The following is a 24,154-nucleotide window of genomic DNA, read 5'->3' on the forward strand; positions in this document are numbered from 1 at the left end:
TAATATTCGTGTCTTCTGACTAGGGTTGGCACGGTGGGCGCGTAGTGGGCCCATAGCAAAGGCTCGAGGACATCCCAGTCCATTGCTTTTACTTCGGCTGGCTTGGCAAGTGATTTTGCCATTTTAAACATGGTAGGCCCGCAGTGGGTTAGAAATATAGCTCTTTTTTTGCTGGTTGTTGCGTCTTTCAAATTGTTGGTCTCCAGAAACATCTGGAACCTATCCATGTACGACTCCCAGTCTTCGGTTTCTGGGTCGAATGGAGCGGGTGGTACGGCACCGCTGGCCATGTTGCCGTTGATAGTGCGTGTTCGACCACGTGCTCTGTTGGTTGCTCTGTAGATCAGTCAGCTCTTCGGTCTCCGCATCCCACCTTCGTTGCCAGTGTTATGTTTGGAGAATAATGGAGACCAGACATCTGATCAGTGACTTCAACTCTTTAATAACAGTAGATAGAACAGAACAGAGCAAGGCTATGGGCAGCAGTAATCCTTTTATAGGGTTGGCTGCTACCCTATTAACCAATAATAAGTGCATCAAGTTCAACTAATAACCAATAAGAAGTGTCCTAAATTTGGCCAATCAGGGGCTTGTTATGGACCAATCCTTGTTCGTTGTTTAAGGACCAATCAAGTGTGCAGGCTTTCAAAACCTGCTTTGCATTTAGGCTTAGTTACTTTTATTGATTCACAACATCTTCCAACTCTGTTATTCTATGTTCTATGTCATCTATGAGTGGATGTCTCTGGCATCACAACAACATAGCCAGTGGCTAAGAACAGCTTACTAATTTGAGATAGCTTATTTTGAACTTAAGACATTCAATATAGCTTCTGACAGGAGAATCCCTCTGAAAATAACTGATGACAAGCGGCTTGCAAGATTTGCCTTGGCAGAAGTTGCCCCATATTTGTTTGTTTGGCTTATCTAACAAGGAGTCCATCTGTCTTTGTCTCTTCTCTTCCGCCTTTTTGGCGAGGGTACACTCCTGATGCTTTATGCACAGCTCTTACCATCTGTAACCACACAACTGTTCATAATATCCTACATTTGAGTATTCTAGATTGTGCATTTAAAAAATACCAGCTAATTCTAGCGTTCAGGACCTCAACTAAATAAAAGGCATTTAAGCATTTCCTCCCCTACCTGCTTTTAATGTTGGAAGGACACTTTCACTAGGACACATTAAAACATAATTCTTAATGACTTCCAGTAATTATTTGAATCCTTGCAGTTCAACTCGCCACATGAAATGAAAAATAAGTAATTGTCTTTGTGGAAAGAAAACGGGGGCTTTGCCGTAGTTTGCTTCTCTAGTTGTTTGCTTTCTTCCATGATTACACAGCTTATCTATCTTTGGCCCAGAGAAACATAGTCTAGCCAAAATTCTGTCAGGACTATGCTGGCGTGATGTACAAGCTATAAAAGGCAATTTGAGTAATCATAGCCTGCAATTTTAAAGTTATCTTGAAAACTCATATGGCTGGATATTCTAAGGAGTTAGCCCTTCGAAAGAAGAGGTGAACATGCAATTTCCCTTTTTTATGTGAAAGTCCAATTACAAACAAGACTACTATCAATTAGACCTTAGAGTAAGGTCAATAGAATAGCTAAGAGTACTAATAAGGGAGCTATCAAAGAATTTTACAGCCAGAAAGTGAATTAATCTGTTAATTATGGTACCACTTCTTTTGTCAAAATGAAATGGGGTCTGCAACTAAGTGCCTTACAGGGGCTGTGCAAAAAAACAACTGTGAAACATTACAAGGAGACAATTTGCTATTCAACAATTCATTCCCAAAGACCATTTTCCTAGTCATCTATTCATCTAATCTAACATGCTAGTTGAACTAGAGAAGAACTTTGCAGCGTTAAGCAGTCCACTATGATGCATGAAACAGCCGGGAATGAATCTAGTTTAATAAATACCTTTCTAGATTTTAACTCCTTCCTCTCTTTGGCCAAAGTGGTGTCTGAATGTTCCAACCAGGCTACAGTTACCACTAATACTGATTGAATTCCTCTGGTAGAAGAACAAGGACCAATCATTTTCCTTTCCCTGTGTCTTGGAGGACAAAGTGACAGATGCTTTTTTGATGAATATCCTCCACTGACTCTTCTTCATACTTGATAACTACATATCTGATGTGTCCCCAGTGGATACTAACAAAACAAAGCAAAAGCTATCAGATTCCCTCCACCCCACATCAGTTGGATTAGAAAGAGAAAGTGGAATAATTCTTGTCTATTTATCTATAAAAAAGAAGCAGCATTGCCAGGAGGAGGAGGAGGAAAAGGAAGGAGAGGAGAAGGAGGAGAAGGAGAAAAACTCAAGTTGAAAAGTGGGCTTCAGTTCAACAGTAAATCATACCCACAAAGTAAAGGAAGAGACAGAAGGGCCAGAGAGCAAATAAAAATGAAGACAAAAACATAAGACAGATTTGAACAATGACACTAGTTTTTAAAAATAAAAAAAGATAACAAATAGTCTATCTAAAAGACCTTCGTTCTCAACCAAGTTGCAGATAGTACATGTAATCGTATGCTTATTTCTGTTTAACAGGATCCAATAGTTAACCTTGGAAAGTGGAATTGATCTAGCTAACTTTAATTCAAAGATTTATCCTGAACACATCCGGAACAGAGGTGGTATTCAGAAGGTTCTCAACAGTTCTGGAGAACTGGTAGCAGAAATTTTGAGTAGTTCGGAAAAATGGCAAATGTTAAGTATGGAGAATAATGGAGACCAGAAATCTGACCAGTGACTTCAACTCTTTAATAAAAGTAATAGAACATAACAGAGCAAAGCTATGGGCAGCAGTAACCCTTTTATAGGGTTAGCTGCTACCTTATTAACCAATGAAATTTGCAACAGGTTCAAACTACTAACCAATAAGAAGTGTTCCAAAAGTGGCCAATCAGGGTCTAGTTCTGGCCCAATCCTGAGTTGTGTATAAGGACCAATCAAGTGTGCAGGTTTTCAACCCTAATTTGCATTTAGGTTATTCACTTTTATTGATTCACAACACCCTCCCCTTGGGTTCCGTTTGAGGGAGCTGTAATAAAATCCTCAAGATATACAGGCCGTTTGGTCTGCCTGGATGATTTCCGCGGCTCCACTGGTTTTTGTCCAATGTCCAGTTCGGTGGAGCATTTGGATGACCTTTATTGAATTCTATTTCGCTGCAGCGATTCTGTGCTGCATTCACTGTGGTTGTCTCTGCTACTCCGTGTTTCTTCGGGGTTTTGCAGTTCGGTTTCCCCGTATTAAAGTTCCCTGAAAAAGTCAACTCCCCCCGCTTCAAGTTCGATTGCTTCGCTGGGCTGTAGGGTTTCCGTTGGCCTGCTATTAATTGTATCGAGAAGTCAATTCCTCGATGCTTCCTCCCCTTGAGTTGGTGAACCCGGGAGTCATGGCCGCTGGGTGGTAATCTCGATCGGAGCTGGTCTATGTGGCGTTTCCACCCTCCCATAGTCTGTGAGCAGGCGGTAAGATCTAGGCCCGGTGAGGTGGGTAACGGTTGCGGGTATCCATAACGGGTCACCGGAAAAGTTTTTGGCAAAGATTAAATCGCCTACCTTAAATTCCCGGCATTTGCTGCTGGAGCCGAAAGGCTTCTCCAGTGCGAAGCGGGGTGGAGCGAGTCAAGGTGCGATCATATTTTCCGCCCCATAAGAAGTTCAGTGGGCGTTTTGTTGGTCACGCTGTGGGGCGTGATGTGCTGCAACAAGAGAATTCGATTGATTTTCTCGTCAATGTTGCCAAATTCCATTTTGTGAAGGGTCTTTTACAAATTGTACCATGCGTTCTGCGTCCATTTGCCGCAGGATGTGCGCGGCGAGGTTAGCGCATGGCGGATGCCCCGATCAGCAAGATATTGTTCAAAGGGCAATGCAGTGAACTGAGGGCCGTTGTCCGAGACCAATACGTCCGGAAACCCGTGTGTGGCAAATAGTCTGTTTAATTTATTAATAACTGAGTCTGTTGTAGTGTGTGTGCATTCGATGAATCTGAGCCAGTTAGAATAGGCGTCGACAGTAATCAGGAAAGTGTGTCCTTTGGTAGGCCCCGCAAAGTCAATATGAATACGGGACCACGGTCCCTCGGCGTTTCCCATTCGGTTGGGCTTGCTTTAGGTGGGCGTTGCTGACGTCCTGGCAACGTTGGCAAAGTAGCGACCCAGGACTCGATTCTTTGTCGATTCCCGGCCACCAAGCGTAGCTGCGTGCGAGTGATTTCATCCGCACAATACCGGATGTCCTCATGCAATACCGCCAAAACAGTCTGTTGCAATTTGCCAGGGATTACGACTCGATCGCCCCACAAGATACAGCCTTTTTGGGAAAACAGCTCAGTTTGGCGGGCTTTGAAGGGCGCCCATTCAGGTGCTATTTGGTCCGTCGGCCACCCCGTTCAACCCAGCGTAGTATGTGTTGCAGAACGGGGTCCGTTTCGTTCAAAGGCAATGTCTCTAGCCGTCAAGGGTGGTGCATGTAGAGCTTCGATCTGTAGCGTTGAGATGGTTGGGGCTGGATCCACAACAGAGTCTGGGAGCGGTGTTCTGCTCAATGCATCAGCGTGGAGAATCGATTTCCCCAGGCGGTGTTGCAAGGTGTAGTTGTAGGCCGCCAAGAATTCAGACCAACGGGTCATTCTGGGGGACAATATATACGGGTTGGTTTATTACCCGCAATGATCCCAGTAGCGGTTTATGATCAGTGATTATTGTAAATGCACGCCATACACATATTCATGAAATCTTTTAACTGCAGCCACAATAGCTAAAGCTTCTTTGTCCAGCTGACTATAATTTCGTTCAGCTTTAGCTAAGGTTCGCGAAAAAAACGCGATGGGGGCCTCCCGCTCCGTTTGGTAACACGTGGGCCAGAATTGCCCCAACCCCAAAAGGTGATGCATCACACGTGATAGTGGCGGCAGAGTCTCGCTGTACTGCATAAGTACTGAGTCCGAAGTTAGCAATTTCTTTACTTGTTGGAAAGCATGTTGTTCCCGTTGCCCCAAACCCACGTTGCTTTTTTGTCTAATAGTCTATGCAATGGTTCAGCTACTGTTGCTTTGTGGGGTAAAAAACATTATAGAAATTGATAAGTCCAAGGAACGCCTGTAGGTCTGCCTTGTTCCTCGGAGTGGGTGCCTTTTTAATTGCTCGTAATTTGTCTTGATTGGGATGAATTCCTTGGCTGTCCAGGAGATATCCCAAAAATTCTACTTTTTCGGTACATAACTGGCATTTATCTTTTTTTACTCTGAGGCCTGCATTTTGGAATCTTCGTAAAACCTCTCTGAGTCGTTTTTCTAGAATGTCTTTGTTAGGTGCGGCGATGAGTACATTGTCGAAATATGGGACAGCGCCTTTTATCCCCTGTAACAACCTTTCCATTAAACTCTGGAAGATTCCAGGGCGACGCACCCCAATTGGAGCTGGTTGCATTTAAATGCGCCCCTATGTGTTACGATCGTTTGCGCCTCGGCTGTGGTTGGGTCTACAGGCAATTGTTGATACGCCTGGGCTAGATCTAGTTTGGCGAAAACTTTCCACCGCCCAGGGAATGGAGCAAATGTTGCACTACCGGTACTGGATAAGCACTTTGCTGCAGTGCGTGGTTTAATGTGGCCCGGTAGTCTCCGCAAATTCTTAGGGACCCATCAGGCTTGATAGGCGTCACTATCGGGGTTTCCAACGGGCGTGGTCGGTGGTTTCCAGTACGCCCTGCGCTATCAGCTTATCGAGTTGTTCGTCGATTCTAGGCTTCAAGGCGACGGCACCCGACGTGGCTTAAGACGGATGGGTGCTATCTCAGGGTTCATGTTAAAGCGAGATTGGGGTCCCCTTATACTTGCCTAGTCCATTCGCAACGTCTTTGAATTCTTGCACAAAGTGCTTCCTCCCAATTGCGCTTTCGGCCTTGTGGACTCCGGCTACAGTGATTCCGGCGGCCTGAACCATTGAAGGCCTAGAAGACTAGGCCTGTCTTGATCCACGACAGTCAGTGGTAGTGCGCCGGTGCGGTCCTTGAATGAGACCTGGAATCTGCGGGACCCGGCGACGGGAATTCAGTTGCCCTGATAGTCTTTGAGTATAACCCTTTGAGGGTTAAGGTCTTGGCGGCAAATCGTTGGAATGAGCTGTTGGGCGTTTTCCATGACACCATCGAAAGGGAAGATCCGAGTCTACCTCCATCATGCAAGGTTTGTTTTCGATGGCGACCTTTACTCGGATTTTCCTGGCATCAAGGATGTGCGTGGCCTATGGTGATTGTTTGGTGGGTCTCTTCCCACCTGGTTTCTTCACGCCTGGTGGAAGTGGTGGATGGCTTGTTTCTGTAGGAGTGGTTTCCCCATTGGTGGTTCAGTTTTTCTCGGTGTGTGCCGAAGAATCCTGAAGATTGGCATTGGCCTGTCGGGTTTGGAGTTTTGTTTGCTTCTGCAAACCTTTGCGATGTGACCTCGTCTCCTCAGTTCCGGCAGAGTGCGTCGAGGAATTTGCAACCTGATCGTGGGTGATTGGACCCACAACCGGCACACGGTCGAAATGAGTGTTGTGTGGGCTGGTCTCGCTCCGTTATGCAGTCGGTTGACCTCTTCCTCATCGCTGTTGGACGGGGACTCTAGGTCTTCGTGGTGAGTGGATACCGGTTGTCTCTCTGTGCGAGGCGAGGTATCAGTGGCGGTTTGCGTAGCGGTGCGTTGGTGCGGCGCATTCGGGCTGCCGACTTCTTGGTCGCCTCTGCAGCCGAAGCTTCTTTAAGGGCATCGGTGAGGCTGATGTCCCCTTAGCCATAATTTTACTCTGGATCGTGCCGTCTTCTAGGCCCAGAACCAGGCGGTCCCGGAGGGCTTCTTCTAAGTCTGCGAATCTGCAGAGGCCTCCAAGGTTTCGGAGGTCCGCGATGTAATCAGCAAGGCTTTCACCTTTCTGTTGGTCCCTCCGGTAATATTCGTGTCTTCTGACTAGGGTTGGCACGGTAGGTGCGTAGTGAGCCCGTAGTAAAGGCTCGAGGACGTCCCAGTCCATCTCTTTTACCTCTGCTGGCTTGGCAAGCGACTTTGCCATTTTAAACACGGTAGGGCCGCAGTGGGTTAGAAATATAGCTCTTTTTTTCCGGCTGTTGCATTTTTCAAATTGTTGGTCTCCAGAAACATCTGGAACCTATCCATGTACGACTCCCAGTCTTCGGTTTCTGGGTCGAATGGAGCAGGTGGTACGACACCGCTGGCCATGTTGCCGTTGATGGTGCGTGATCAACCACGTGCTCTGTTGGTCGCTCTGTATGTTAGTCAGCTCTTCGGTCTCCGAATCCCATCCTCGTCGCCAGTGTTAAGTATGGAGAATAATGGAGACCAGACATCTGACCAGTGACTTCAACTCTTTAATAAAAGTAATAGAATATAACAGAGCAAAGCTATGGGCAGCAGTAACCCTTTTATAGGGTTAGCTGCTACTTTATTAACCAATGAAATTTGCAACAGGTTCAAACTACTAACCAATAAGAAGTGTTCCAAAAGTGGCCAATCAGGGTCTAGTTCTGGCCCAATCCTGAGTTATTGTATAAGGACCAATCAAGTGTGCAGGTTTTCAACCCCTAATTTGCATTTAGGTAACAAATTTTATTGATTCACAACAGCAAATACCACCTCTGACTGGAGATTTTACAGTCTCCTTCCCCTGCCACACCCACCAAGCCACGCCCACAGAACTGGTAGTAAAAAAAAATATGAATCCCATCACTGATCCAAAAGTTCTTGACATGGAGGAGGTATGTCCTCACTTCCTGCTTTTTGGGTGAGGGTTGCTATTTATCAGTCAAAAACCTTTTCAGATCAATACACTGACCATTAGAGAAAAGCATGAAAATAGCTCCTGTCTGTAGCATCTTAAATCAACCATGTCTTTTCCTGAGTTATCAGCCCCATAATTCTAGAAAAAACATCTGGTAGCAAACAGAAGCTATGCTCATACTCCCATGAACTCCAAGAGACCGTTTTGAGACTGAAGCCAAAAACCTATCCCTAATCTGTGTTTTGCTCCTTTTATCAACTAGTTTCAGAGCCTTACGACACAAAAAAGATACACTACTAACCTCACCAATTATTGAAATATCAACTGATGAGGTTGCTTTTCTCAGTCCCTTAACTTAAACTTGAATGAAGTTACCAATTCCTAAGACTTCTCTACACCATTTATGAACAACTTGGAGCAAACTGACAGTTCTTATAAGCTAAAGGAAACGCTGGGTTAGAGATCAACATGTCTGTTGTCCCTAGGAATCAGTTGAGCACATCATCTTTTTCAGAGAGGGAGCAAATCAATAAACCGGATGACTCATAAACTAAGGAAACAAACACAGTACTTGTAGTGAAAGACCCGAGGTAGGTGTTATACTACTCCTGACCCTGAAATGGAGGATTTTGATCTGAAACTGGAAACACTGTTCTCATCTGTTGGGGAGTAGTATCAGTACTATGTAGAAAGACAATTAAACATATTTTGCAGGTATGTTGTACCTGATAAAGGAATTTTTCAATTCCTTGCACTTGGCTAAATAACTGATCCATAACAGCTTTGTACTTCGATCAGTGTATTTGGACTTCATATTGGTGTTTTGATTGTAGAACTAGTTCAGGCACTCTACTCTTGACCCTTTATAACCAGGGATGGGATCCGACCGGTATAACTACTGGTTCTGTCACTCTGCATCGTGCACGCATGTGCGAGTCACATGAGTTGAGCGAGTGCAATTTATGGCCTGCTGAGCTGCCCGGACACCTGAGCAGTGCTGCGTGCAAGTGCGCAGCAGTGGGAAAAGCCCTTTTTTTCCTGCTTTTTCAACTGCAGCTGTGTCCCGCAAGCAGCTGAGGTTGAAAACGCAGGAAATAAAGATCAGGTAAGAGCCTGGGCAGGCGGCTGGGCCAAAACAGCAGCAGACATAGAACCGGTTCTATGTATCCTTTCTGTTTGCTGCTTTTCAGAGCAACCAGTTCTACAGAAGTGGACAGAACCGGTAGAATCCCACCCCTGCTTATAACCCTGATGTAAGGCTAAAGCTCAATTTATACCTTCAGAAGCAAATATTACTCTAAGTGGAGTTCCTGATTTATGACTACTCTATTTACTTTCTCACTAAGTCTGGCTAGGCTATGAATATTTGAAGGAGCTCAGCAGGTTGCATACCATAACAATGGAAACTCAGCTGGCAACCCAAATTCTTCTTGCTGTTTTTTCTGCTATGGTCCAAATATCCAGTTTTTTCCCTTAAAAAGAATAGGATGAAAATTTAGAAACCTTTAGCTGAGAGCACCTCATCTCCAGTTACATTGTGAGAAGTTTCCAGATGACTACTCATGGGCTGAGTGGCTGATTTGCTACTTTAGCAGCTTAAAGGGCACTCCTTTATCTCTCGGAATAGAGCTTACACACTCTGTAGTCTTCATAATAAAATGTGCATAGTCCTTGAAGACTTCCTGAAAGTTGATATTGCTGATGGATTCATTGGATGCCCCAGCCCTAGTCAGAGAGAGATCTGTGGCTGGCTGGGAGCTTAAGTTTTGAGATGGAACAAATGGGGCAATTTGAGGAAGAATAGGCTAGAGACATCCTGGATGAGAGAGTGGAAAGTTACCCCCACTTCAAGCTCTCAAGCAATTCTGGACATATGACTGGGCTCAGGAGGTAGTAAATCCTCACATTCTGTAGGGACCTGTAAATGTAGATCCAGCCAACTTCTAAAGCAGAATCCTTAGCATGTCCACATGCAAAAATGGAACTGGGTCCTGCAGAGGGTAAGAGCTCTCTCTTGTTATTGTTTTTGAGCAACTTTATATTTATTTATTTATTTGTCGAGCATGTATTAGATAATAGATATAAGTATAAACATGATTATTAACACATGAAATGTATTCAAAGGGAGCATTAGGACAGAGATGGTACGCACGTTGATGCGCTTATGCACGCCCCTTAAAGACCTCTTAGAAATGGGCTGAGGTCAACAGTAAACAGTGTAAGGTTAAAGTTTTTGGGGTTTTGGGAAGAAACCACAGAGTCAGGTAGTGTATTCCAGGCATTGATTACTCTCTTGCTGAAGTAGTATTTCCTGCAATCGAGTTTGGTGCTCTTAACCTTGAGTTTGTATCTATTATGTGCTTGTTTATTGTTGTGGTTGAAGTTAAAGAAATCATTGATGGGTAGGACATTGCAATAGATAATTTTGTGTACTACACTTAGGTTGGACTGAAGTCAGTGTAGTTCTAAGTTGTCTAAGCCTAAAATTTCAAGTCTGGTAGCATAAGGTATTCTGTTGTGAGTAGAGGAGTGAAGGACTCTTCTCCTGAAATATCTCTGGACTCTCTCGATTGTGTTAATGTCCGATATGCAATGTGGGTTCCAAACAGAAAAAACAAACTCTTACTTATTTGTTGATGCTGATTGGATCAATAAGATGTTTCAGGTTTGAATACCAGTAGAATACTGTTAAAGGAATGTCTATGGAGATTCTTAGTCATCCAGGTCATGGTTGTCTCAAAAGTGCTTTTTCAAAAGGCACCTGGATTTTGTTTTTGGAACTTTTGGGATGATTTTAGAACTTTTGGGATGGTTAAAGGAACAGCCCAACTTTGAAGGAAATTAATTTTGGGCAAGTGGGCTGAGCCAAAATACTGAGACGTTAGAGAAATAAGATGAAACACATTAACTAACTTCAATTAAATTATTTTTTTTGTTGTTTAGTCACTAAATCATGTCTGACTCTTCATGACCCCCATGGACCATAGCATATCAGCCCCCAGTTTCCTCCACTGCCTTCTGGTGTTTGCCCAAATTCATGTTCATTACGTCAATGACATTATATAACCATCTTATCCTCTGCTGTCCTTGTCTCCTTTTGCCTTTAATCTTCCCTAACATCAGGATCTGATGCTTTTCCAAAATCTCCCATTGGGCTATATGGATGAACTCACCCCAACTCTCCAAGAATCTACTGTCATACCAGGCCAATGGGTCAGGAACCAAGAAATCTGTGATGACCCAGAGCGTGGCACAAAAGAAAAAAAAGTCACAAAAGTAGGTAAAGCCCCTTTAATACCTCCAACTTGGCCCCCAATGCCCGGTTATCATTGGCTGGAGAAAAAACTCTCCCAAGAACAGTTTTTAAAGGGAAGAAATTCAGTCCGAACCCAAAGTACATATAAATTATAAATAAAAGCCAACAGAAACCACGCTGCAGCAATTAACGAGACAGGGAAGGATAAGACTTCAAAAGATAACAAAACACACATAATTGGGAGGATGCCAAAACCCAGATAAGACTTGACAAATGAAGATAGTGCACGCTTTGCTTCCAGCAATGTGCTGTGCGCAAACACCCTTTTAAAATCCTGTTTTCCCAGCTGCAGCTAATGAAGGGAATCAGGGCCCTTTTCTCCCCCATAACCCACATAACTCATGTTGCTCCCTTTTCCGTTCCTCCCTGCATGCCCTAGGTTGAAGAAGGGGTGGGCTTGGGTCTTCCTCTGAATGCCCAGCCGGACTGTGGCCTTCCCCAGTTTCCTCCACAGCCACTGGAGCCAGACTCCCACTCCGTGTCAACTGTTTGACTTCCCCCTCGGAATCAGATTCCAACAGGGGCAAGATAAAATCAGCATATTCTGCCCCCCCCCCACTATGAAATGCTTAACTCTCAAGTGCAAGCCATCCCACTAAGTGCATCTTTTGAACAAAATTCTCACCCATAAATAGGTCCTTTCTCCTCAATAATATTGTATCCATTATCTGGAAAAAAAAAATCCTTGCCTATGATATTGTTTACAATCTACTGTAGGATTGAAAGTAGAAAGAAAGGCATTGGGATAAATATTTCATAAAGCAAACAACTCCTAGAAAGATGACCATATGGTTTGAAAGTTGTTTTTGACAGACCACATCTATAAGCACCTCATTGTTAAAAAAAAGGAGATATAGCAAGAGCTATATCGTTCCAATTGATTTTTTTTAGCTATCTTTCATGTGTAAAAATTCATTGTCCTTGATGTCTCAGTAGGTTCCAAAGATTGCTAAGGAGAGTACATACATCCTTAACTTGTCTAAATCTATTAAGTACGGTTCTACTCATGTGGTGAAGGGCTTTGTACCTACCCCATCAGGTAGCTGTTCAAGATGAATGCAATGGTTTGTTCCATTCCATCTTTTTCTACTAACTCACTTTCAATCATGCTGGAGGACATACTTTTTGAAAGAGAAATGCTAGTTTGGATGGAACTAATTTGTATCTACTGAGAGAAGAATTCACAGCTTCCTCCTATGCTTCTGTTCTTCAGTTCTCCAAAACCCAAACTGACGAGCAGCCTCAATGGAATAATTTTTGTTTATGATAGATGACAAAATAAAAGTACTTTTTGCACTTTCAGTGATAATGGTTTAGTTACATTCCAACTTTTATGAAGGGCCATTATCTTTAATGTGCATGAAACCATCTAAAATATTCATTTCTTTTGATGATGATAAATGACTCCAAGCAAATGACAAAGATTTGTACATTGGTTTGTTGATTTCACTGGCATTTGAAATGCACTGAGGTAAGAAAAAGGAAACAGCAGTTTGTATTTTGTGATGTTTCCTGGGGAAATAAACATGACACAGTCAGAAGAATCCTGAAACGAACCTGGCTGAATTGATGCCAAAGTAGCTCAGATATCGAGCGGGTTTGAATCACATCCGACAAGTGCAATTTGTAGAATTTGAGGATTTGTTTTGCTCCATGATCGACAATGCAGGATGAGGTCATGCAGGATGGAAAGAAGTTTGTTCTCAAGACCTTTGAATGAGAACAGTGACAATGTGATTGGGATTAATAGACAGGACAAAGAATCAACAAGACAGGAGATCTGAGCATTTGGGATGGAACTAATCTGAACATTGCATCCAACAAGGATAAGAAGTAATGGTTAATTCTTGTGGATTCTTGTGTTAATTCCTTTGAATAAAGAGGAATGACTTGCATCTATGATTCATTACTTCAAATCTGTCGTACATCCAGAGTTGGTCCAGGAGAGTATGAGGTGAGAGAGAAAAAAATGAAGATGGCAGACACAACCTTGTGATCAAGGTCTCACCATCTGAAAGAGTATTATAGAATAACTCTCAGCCAGTCCTTGAGTACTGAAGATTTGTCCTGAAATGAATACAAACTCCAGCTCCTTTGTAGTGTAATGGTGGTTTATTCATTAGCTAAGCAAACAACAAATACTCTTCTCTGACAAGAAAGGCTAAAAGCCAGGCAAGGTTAGAGTTGGGTTTGAATTTGCTCCTTTTCCTTTTATTACCTATCATGAGACACACCCTACCACACCCAGGCCTATACGCAGTTCTCATTCTGGCCACGCCTAACCCATTATCTCTAAATGCTATTAACCCTATAACATGTCTACATCCCTACCCTATTACAACCCTCACTAACTGATCCCCACCTGGTGCCACCCTCACCATGTTTTAACCTAAGGCTTAATTACCACCTATGTGTGCCCCAACCTCCTTTAACAATATGCACCACATCAATACATGAACAGAGCCATTTCCAGCAGCCCCGCAGTTGTTTCAGAATCCATCCTGCAGCTCCGCAGTTGCTTCAGAATCCATCCTCCATCCCTGCAGTTGTTGCAGAATCCATCCTCAGCTTTGCTGAGTCATTCCAAAGCTATCTGCCAGCACACAGGCACAAAATATAGATCCGGCTGCAGCAGAGATAAGATGACATGTTCAGTTGACTTGCTGCAAGGCATATTCAGAGCTGACTGGCTCCAAGTGAACTCGAAGCCCGACAATAACAAGATTTGGAAGGGACTCTGGAGACCTTCTAGTCCAACCCCCTGCTCAAGCACAAGCCCTATACTATTTCAGACAAATGGCTATCCAGTCTCTTCTTAAAAACTTCCAGTGAAGGAGCACCCACAACTTCTAGAGGCAAGTTTTTCCACTGTCAGGAAATTTCTTCTTAATTCTAGGTTGGTTAAGCTTCCATCTGTTATGCCCTTCTTGTCATGCCCTTTCTCCATATTTATGTTGCAGATTTTTCATCATTAAAAATGGGGGTGGGTGGGCACAGCTTCAATTGCATAATTATCTTAACTTTTTTTTTAAAACTTCCCAGAATATCCCCTTGGTCACTCTTAAAGTTTGCTAATGAAAATAGGCTGTGCTAAGTGTCGCAGCACATTAGATCCCATTGGATTTTAATGGCTATTGTAAATTGAACTAAACTTTTGTCCAATCGTGAGCCATACAGCTATCAAAATAAAACAATTACATTTTAACCAACCTTTCTTCCCTAAATTACATGTTTTATATTTTAAAGAGAGCTCGTCAAAGAGATGGTTTATATCCAAATCTCCAAAATGTTTTTTTTGGAACTTGTTTCAATATACTTAAATTATATTTAAAACAGGTAATTTGAATTTTTAAAATTGCATATTGAAATAATATATTTCAGATTATATTTTTATGTGACCTTTTATTCCCCACCCCACCCTGCTCAACCCCACCCTTCCAATCTGTATTATCAGGTTTATTATCTATTACTAAATGTAGATGTACATGGTTAGAGGCAGAACCTCTATCTGCTAAGTGAAATGCATGTAACTGCATCAACCATTAGGAGCCAGCGGCAATGTTGTGCAAATTATTATCTTTATTCATTTCTCATTTTACATTTCATCATCTACTACATTTGAATATCCTTCTAAAAGAAAAATAGTATGGAAAACAAGGATTTGGCTTGATGGGACAAAGGTAAACATAGTCAATTAGGTAGAATATCTGCATTTAAAAATGATCTAAATTAACATTTGTTTCAGAATATTCCCAATTAAAACCCAAGTAACATACTAAATATTAGAATATTAGAATTCTTTATTAGCTAAGTGTGATTAGACGCACAAAGAATTTGTCTCTGGTGCATAAGCTCTCAGTGTACATACAACAATAGTGATAGATCATTATCATAGTCATTGTAAAAATACATTCATCATAAAACATTAGATACAACACTTAGTGATAGTCATGGATACTAAATAAGCAATCAGCACAAATCATACTAGGATACTAATTAAACAATTTAAATAGGAAGATACAAGCAACAAGTTATAGTCATAAGAAAAGGTGATAGATAATAGGGAAGATGAGAATAATGATGATAATACCGCCTTTCTAAATAGTTTGATAGTGTTGAGGGAATTAGTTGTTTAGCAGAGTGATGGCATGGGGGAAAAACAGTCCTTGTATCTAGTTATTCTGACGTGCAGTGCCCTATAGTGTTGTTTTGAGGGTAGAAGTTGAAACTGTTTATGTCCAGGATGTGAGAGGTCTGTAGATATTTTCACAGCTCTCTTTCTGGCTCATGCAGTATACAGGTCCTCAGTGGAAGACAGATTGGTAGCAATTGTTTTTTCTGCAGTTCTAATTATCCGCTGAAGTCTGTGTTTGTCTTAATTGGTTGCAGCGCCAAACCAGAGCATTATAAAGGTGCAGATGACAGACTCAATAATTCCTTTACAGAAACTGTATCAGCAGTTCCTTGAGCAGTCTGAGCTTCCCGAGATGACACAGGAAGAAAATTCTTTGTTGTGCTAAATTCTTGCTAGAGAGAAATATGTTGTGTTAAGCTCAGTGGTGTCCATTGGTAGCGTGGGTAAAAATCTCGAGATTGACGTATGATTGAAACTCTGCCTTTGTCTGTGTGGGTCAATGCTGTGTACATGTACGAAACAGTAGTGATTTCCTCTCAACCTGACAACTCAACCTGACAACTGTTGCCTTGACTTTTTAAAATCTCTCGACCTTGTGGGTGCCTCTGGTTAAGACCTAAAATTATGACATTCAAAACAGGGTATTGTGTTTACTTTCAGATTCAGATCTCTCTCTCTCTCTGAGCCCTAGGAAAAAGGCATCGACAAATCACATCTGAAAAGGTTGTCAAGAAAGTTTCAGAAACTTATCTGGACAGTTGCCAGAAGCCAGCATTGATTTGAAGATTTTATTCATTTATTTGTTTACAATAACTTATTTAATAAGGGTGATGTTCTAAAACAGTAAGGAGATAAAGATTATGGCAATTTGGGTATAAAGAGACAGGACTTTCTACTGAAAGCTGTGGCCAAAAGAAGCTCATCATTTATAGACTACTTTCCTTTCATCCCACAAAGAGCCTGTTCCTTATTTTATAATAGGGAGATGAAAGGCTGTTTTTACGCCTAGAGTGGAATTTTTGAACCTTGCAACTTTAAGATGTGTGGACACTTGATCCTGGCTGGGGAATTTTGGGAGTTGAAGTCTATACATCTTAAGGTGGTTACCATGCTTGAGAAACACTGACTTAGAGTATTGAACCTTAGGGGGTTCCATCACCCTCCTCGCAGATCATTCTAGAAATGCAAATCTCCACATAGATCCTTTATGTATGATAGAAGTTCATCACTTCACACAAGTCTTCACATTGGCTTTGTGCACTTGAAGTGGGCCAGAGGCAACATATGCACTTGAGGTGGCACTGAGGAGAGGGTTCAACATTGACTTTGGAATCAAAGACATATCGACACTATCTCCAAATCAAAACAAAGTACACAATGAAGACATAAATTTACATTTACTATTGAATTTTTTACTACAATACCTCCAAGTGAAAACCTAGCTGTTGGACCCTAAACTACTTTTGAGCCAACTGCAAATTCCTTTTTGACAAAGCCAAGGGCTACTGTAAAAAAAAAAATTATGTAGACTGCTGCTAGATTTTGAAAGAGAAAATAATGTAAAATTGAAAATAGCATAGGGAATAGATATAGGGCTGTGATGGAGAACCTATGGCATGCGTGCCACAGGTGGCACGCAGATTCATTTGTGTGGGCACGTGAGCACATGCACGCACTTCCCAGCTGATTTTCAGGCCTTTTTGCAGCTTTCCAGAGGCCTCTGCAGCTTTTGCAGGCATAAAATAGGCCCGTTTCGTCACTTCCTGTATTTCCGGAAATACCGGAAGTGACAAAATGGGCCCATTTTTCAGCCTGCAAAGGCTTCAGAGGCTTCCCTCAAGCCTCTGAGAAGCCAAAAAGCTCGAAAATCAGCTGGGAGGTGCAGTGCAAGTAAGGGGTGGTGAGGGGGGATCGTGCGTGCATGCACAGGGGGCGCCCCCCCACGTGCATTGCCTTCTGGGTACTGGCACACAAGCGCGCATGCAATTTTTGGCACAGGAGCCCAAAAACGTTAGCCACCACTGATATAGGGTCTAAAACTGAGGAAACTCCCGCACCCACATAGCAAGTCACCAGGATATAAACTGTTATAGAAATGGCTAGTCTGTATATACTGGTAGCCCGTGATTTACAATCAAAATTGAGCCCAACATTTTCATTCCTAAGCAAGAAGTTATGGAGTTTTACCTCATTTTATGACTTTTTTTGGCCACAGTTGTTAAGCGAATCTGGCTTCCCCTATAGACTTTGCTTGTCAAAAGTAAACAGCACTTCTTACTAGCACTGATGATGTTATCTAGTTAGGGTAATGAAACATCTGCAAGAAAACAAGCATGCACAGAGAGCACCAAGGATCCCACACTGAAGAAAATATTTGTTGTTTTCATCTTGGAGAAGGAAAAAGTCTATTTTATTATCAGTAGGAATACAAAGAAATGCACCTCAGAATACTTTATAAATGATGCTTTTTTCCATAGGAATCCTTTGTTATACAATTAGATGATGGGAGAATGCCTGAAAAAATTGAAGGAGTTAGCAGAGATGGTGAAATTAACTGCTTTAACAATAATATAAAAAGAATACACCCATTTTTGTTTCTACTTGGAAACCACTTCTCCTTTTTCTGCTTGAGGCTGGGGGAAAAAAATGAAATTCTGACTTTGGGATTTGCTGATAAGTTTGTCATTGTAGGGGGGATCTGTTTGTGCCCTAGCCACTATAGAAACTATAGAAAACCCCAGCCACAGAATCATCAGAGAAGCCATAGAGATTGAAAAAAGACCAGAAAGCATGAATAGAAGAGATGATTCCACCAGGCTGTCAATCATTTGGAAGCCAGCACTCACAAACAAAAAAATCTCCACACCACAAGCCAGGCAAACACCTGGGCACAAACAGATCCCCCCTGATACCTCCAGCTCAAACACATCCCAACCAGGCACCCAGATGAAACCCAGCTTCCTAACTAATGATAGCCGTCCATTTACCCGAAGCCAAGCTGCACTAAAGGCCTCCAATAAAGTAACACAATGCTGCCAGCCAATCAAGATACAAAAAGAGCCAAAAAACAGACAGAAGATATTAAAGACACCAATCAAGCAGAACACAGCAAACTCCGAGACCAATAAACACAGACCAAGACTCCCAACCAATCAGGATGAAGAAAAAACCATTCTGGCATAGCAATAGGCTGCCCCAAATTTAAATCTGAAACCACTGTAAAAGTTTGGCTCACAAATACACATTTTTTTCTCTTTTAATAAAAAGCAGCATGAAATAATATAGTTTAAGACTTGAAATACCAAAAAAAAACCTTTGGTGCAGCTGATTCTGTTGTGGTCTGCCAGCTGCCAGCGGAGCTGGCGCCAGAATTGGACAATGAGGAGGTTGGTGTGGAACTTGGGCGACTTTTGGAGTCAAGGGAAGGCTCTGATGGATGCTCTGTGTCGAGTACAGAAATAGAGCCAGGGCTGTCCAACATTTCCCAGCCACCAGAGAGTCAGCTGCCTTTGGAGGCTGCTATGAGCGAGGAGGAAGAACAGCTGGAGCCTGTTCCAGACACACGTATGCGCAGAGCAATCAGGAGAGGTGAGCAATGGAGGACAAGGAGTCGACTCAGGAAGCAAAGCATATGTGGATGCTGAACGGACCCTCCCTGGCTGGGGAATAAATAGAAGGAAAGGGGAGTAGTTGTTGTAGGAGACAACAGTTCATATTTCTGGAGATTTTGCTCATTGTGTTTTATGCCACAAAGACGGCTTGCCATAACTTAATTTGCAGTCTTTCGGCTGGGAGCTCACAGCCTTGCAATCATTGCAAGGAACTGATAAGGTCTGTACTGCAGTTAACTCCTTGAAGGAATTTTTGGTGGGTGACAAAGGTGGTATTCAGTAGGTTCTGACCAGTTCTGGAGAACCGGTAGCGGAAATTTTGAGTAGCTCGGAGAACCGGCAAATACCACCTTTGACTGGCCCTGCCCACCTCTATTATCTGCCTCCCGAGTCCCAGCTGATTGGCTGGGTCTTCTTTGGTTGCCCTGCACAGGAAAACGGAGCTGGGAAGCAGGTTAGTGGGGTGCGGAGGGAATGGGGATTTTACAGTATCCTTCCCCTGCCACACCCACCAAGCCACGCCCACAGAACCGGTAGTAAAAATTTTTGAATCCCACCACTAATACTAAGCATGTTAAATATGAAGAAGGTTCTAAAAGGTAGTATTTGCAATATTAACCAAAAATCAAGTACATGAAGCATAACCTTAAACTGACAGGAGGGAAGTTCAAAAGTAAGATTAGAAAGGTGGTATTCAGTAGGTTCTGACCAGTATCCTTCCCCTGCCACACCCATCAAGCCATGCCCACCAAGCCACACCATGCCCACCAAGCCATGCCACACCCACCAAGCCACGCCTACATAACCAGTAGTAAAAAGTTTTGAATCCCACCACTGGTGGGTGAATGCCATTAATTTACAAGAGGTAAATAAAGAGGGGTTTTTCGCGGCAAGGAGTCTGTTTCTTGCTTCTGCTAAAGCTGGGTCTGAACAGATTCTGGACCATAGACTTTATACATATGATGACCTTACAAGAACACATTTTCTTGTAAAACTTTCTAAATAGTTCAAACTTTGTGGGATACCCAAACAGGAGGAAAATTACAGTCCTATCTCACTTACATAAGACAGAAATTCATCAAAACTGAGTAAAAAAGTATCACCCATTAATATACTGACTCAAATAATAGCCAGGTTTGTAACATTGACAGTTTTGCTAAACCATATTTATTATTAGACCGTGTACACCAGGGGTGTCAAGCTCGTAGCCCACAGGCCAGATGCATCACGTGCTGGCCACGCCGACCCTCGATTTAGTGAAGGGGGAAAAATTGTGATGCATCGCGTGTTGACAAATTTTTATTGCAAGTTTGACACCCCTGATGTACACAGATGGCAATCAAACAGAATTTAAAGACCTTTATTGTCATAACTAAGTACTGAACTTATCATAGGAGAGCAATTACATGATCAATCTCTCTCTAACAATTGCACTAAGTGATCCAAATGGCAATGATGAGAGAATCTGAACTACTAACAGTCAAAGGAAACAAGCAGGAGATAAGAGAGGCATTCAAGGTGGGCTGGACTTAGATTTCTTGTGGGCCCACAGGTACTCATGACTGATGATGCATTTGACCCCTCCTTCAGGCTCAGCCTGGTCATCATCTACGGGCAATCCAAATAAAACTTTCAGTAGCCCCAATATAAGTGCAGCTTTATTTTTCCAAGTCCACTGCCATCTGCTATATTACATTATTGCTCTTTCAAAGGCCTTCAGAGTAAGATACTTAGTTGGACTGAAAAAAAGCTCTTTGATGCAATGCCAGACATCTTTAAATAAATATTGAATGGTTTAGAAATATCCAATACAAATAAATAGTGGCAGGTGAAAAGATTCTATTTTTACAATCCATTCATAAGTACCGTGTTTCTCATATAATAAGGCCGGGTCTTATTTTTTTTTGAGCCCTGAAAAATGGCTAGGCCGTCTTTTCGGGTGACTTAATTCCCCCTTGCATCTTCGGGCGGGCGGGCGCGATGGCTTGGATGTTGACCTCGGCGTTGGTGGGGTACTTCGTATTGGGGTCAACGAAGGCAGCACCATATCCGGTGTGCAACAAAAGAACTTCCTAACGGCAAGCCCCCACCCCCCCCATTTCGCATGTTTTAATATAGGGCTTAATTTGGGGGAGGGGCTTAATTTCATTTCATGCCTATAAAACATGCTGGGACTTCCTATTGGGGGAGGCCATATTGTTGGAGAAACAGGGTAGTTGTAAAACTTTTATTTAATTAATTAATTTGCCACCCATCCCATTTCAATATGACTCTGAGAAGCTTTTTTACATGCTTACATTTTCCTCAAATTGTTATCTAGGCTCATGATAGAATGTAAAAGCAAAGAAAATGTCAAAATAAAATTATTTACACGAGGGATTGCTTGGCATGTAGTACTGAATTTGGTTGGTTTTTTTTTTTTTTTTGGTGGGTTGGCTCACTTCCACAATAGTTTAGCATTTTAAAAGAAGTTGGCATGGAAATTGTGCTTTTTTCATATCTATCTATATCTGTATGTACATCCACCCACATCATACATTTTTCGTTCTATAATGTTGCTTTGTTCTTACTTTAGTTTAACTTATAGATGAAGGAGAATGTAGCTGAAGGTTGAAATGAAGGTTCTTTGGTGCTCTCCGAGTTTGCTTGTTTTCTTGCAAATGTTTCATTAACCAAACTAGGTAACATAGGTAACACTAACAGTGATGACACTAGTTTGGGTAATGAAACACCTGCAAGAAAACAAGCAAGCTTAGAGAGCACCAAGGACCTTCCAACACAAGCCTTCATTCTATCACCCTCAGAGTAGTCCAAACTTCAACCAAACCAGGGAGCTCAGACAAACACCTAGAATAGAGCCAGCTATGACCCCTACATAATCTCTACATCACCCCATAGGAATCTGACAACAGCCAATCGAATACATGTTCTTGCACAGTAACAGGAAGCTCAAATACAAAGCTCAAAGAAGGTACAACCCCCCCGCTCACTCTCAATTCCATTTTTTCAGCTGCCCAGAACCTATGTAGTTCTGCTTCATCAATAAATGGACCCTATTTCCAATCAGCCTCCAGCCTCCATTTTATTTCCTCCTGGCTTGTAGCTGAACCAGATAGATATTTCTTCCCGCATTCCTAACCTATAGATTTCTGTTCAATGTCTCCTTAGTATGCGTATTTTGTACATACCTTTTCAAGCTAAGAACTCCACTGCAAAAATTGGAAAAGGACAGGATGTGGCAACCTGGCATGTGCATTGGGTAGATTTCACTTGAAATGTGAATTAAACTCATTTATCACTCACCTAATTAGGATTCAACTCGCTTTGGTTATCCTAGCCTTATTTTTAGGTATTCTTTTAGATGTCTTGAATACTAAACCAGCTCAATAGCAGAACATTGAAAAGGTCAGAATTGTCCTTAAATAAGCCTCTGTCCTTCAAATGGGCCACTAAAGAGGACAGCAGGAGGTGAATAATGTCCATATACTTGCCCAGCAATTTAATGTGGAAATGATATGAAACAGAGCTACGAATCATACCACAAGTCTTGAATTATAAATTGGAGAAAAATGAAGTTTTTGCTTCAGTAATATTGGCCATCCCTTCCACCTGCTTGGATTATTTTTATTTGGAAAGATATAGGGACATTTAACTATTTGGTAATTTGTTGGAGGAGTTCAGTACTGCTCATTAAACATTTGATGTAATATGGAACCTTATCCCTTTCTTAAGTGCTTAATCTTAATCCAAAGTGGCTGTAAAACAAGACAATTTCCTATTGGAACGGAAAATACTAGACCTGGCTAAAAGAGACTCACTGGATAAATTTGAAAGAATCCACTTGTCTTATCTAAACACTGGATGTTGTGGAAGTGAAAAATCAATAATTTTCATATGTTTTCCTCTGAATATGTCAGATCAAAGCAGTGGATACCACAGTGAACACAAATACTCTCTGAATAAATAATCTGAATAAATAATCTCTGAGTGTAGGCACTGTTGAAAGGTGTCAAAATGCCTTTCTTTCGAGGATTCGATTTTCCCGCTGGGAGAGCTCCGGTGCAAGGACACAGACAACTGCTTGAAAGCTGGATCTTTTTATTTTTCAGGAAGGCGGAGAACAGCGAGAAGTCTGCGTTCCTGGGCTAGCTAGCTTCTTATGGTAAGTCCCTGGTTTTTTATACCCTTTTCTCCCTTTGTAAGTTGATTTTGTGTGAGTGTTTGTATTTGTGCCTAATGTTTCAAATCCTGTTTGAGTTTGTCTTTATTTCCGTCGGAGGGCAAACTCTGTGGGGTGTGGAAGGCAAACTCTGTGGGGTGGCCAGATTGTATTATTGGTTTTCTGTAATCTCTTTTAGCTTTAAGATAGTTTTTCATATTTGTTCTGTGGCAATCTCCTGTCTGTCCCTTTTGTAATTTATATTTTGTGTCTTTTGTCTGTTTGTTTTGCTTATTTGGTATGTCCTGTGTTTGTAAGGGTTTTCTAAATTATCTTTTGTTTCCTTTTCCTATTTTCTAGTTTTCTTAATTACTTAGGCTTTTGTCTATAGGGATTCTTTAATACTTTTTATTTGATTCCTTTTCCTATGTAAGTTTGTTTTCTGGCTGACCTGATGTTCCCCTTGGGCTTTTCCTGTTTTTTTGTGACACTACTGCCTTCGTGAAATTCCCTTTCCACAGCACAAATATTATTCTTTGTTTCTAAGACTTGTCTACCATGGCTAGTATTTAAAGCACACTGACTATGGTTTTGGAAGTGGTATCTGGAAGGAGGACAGGGAGGTTATTGATAGCATCCTTCTACATTAATTTGTGAGAGAGAAGAATATAAAAAAGAGTCATGTTGGATGTGGCTGAAAACTCATTTAATCTAGCTTTCTATACCACAATATTAGGTCTGAAAGCACCAAAATAGAATTTCTGAAATCTTTCTCTGTTCCTCCTTAGAAATCGTTACTTATGGAAGAAAAAGAACTTCTCAATGACCAAGAGTAATCCTGTCCAAAGTCAAGGATCTTCCCAATATCCTTTGACAAAATATAATTCTCATCTGCTATTTCAAACTCAAGGCCACGCAAGCCCCCTGCCACACCCCATTTTGGGCAGCAGCATGCTGCAGGAGGCCATCCAGGCCAAAAATGGGGCACAGGGGGGCCTCATGAGGCTCCCCCACACCCCGTTTTGGCTGGCAGAATGCTGCAGGAGGCATTCACCTCATCTCCCCCACCCACCCCAGCCAGCCCAGGGAGAACTACCAAGTGGTGGGATTCAATTTTTTTTACAACAACTG

The sequence above is a fragment of the Notechis scutatus genome, chromosome 2 (genome assembly GCF_049901735.1).
Source record: "Notechis scutatus isolate UNSWTSFEM ecotype Mainland chromosome 2, rNotScu1.2, whole genome shotgun sequence".
NCBI classification, from domain to species: domain Eukaryota; kingdom Metazoa; phylum Chordata; class Lepidosauria; order Squamata; family Elapidae; genus Notechis; species Notechis scutatus.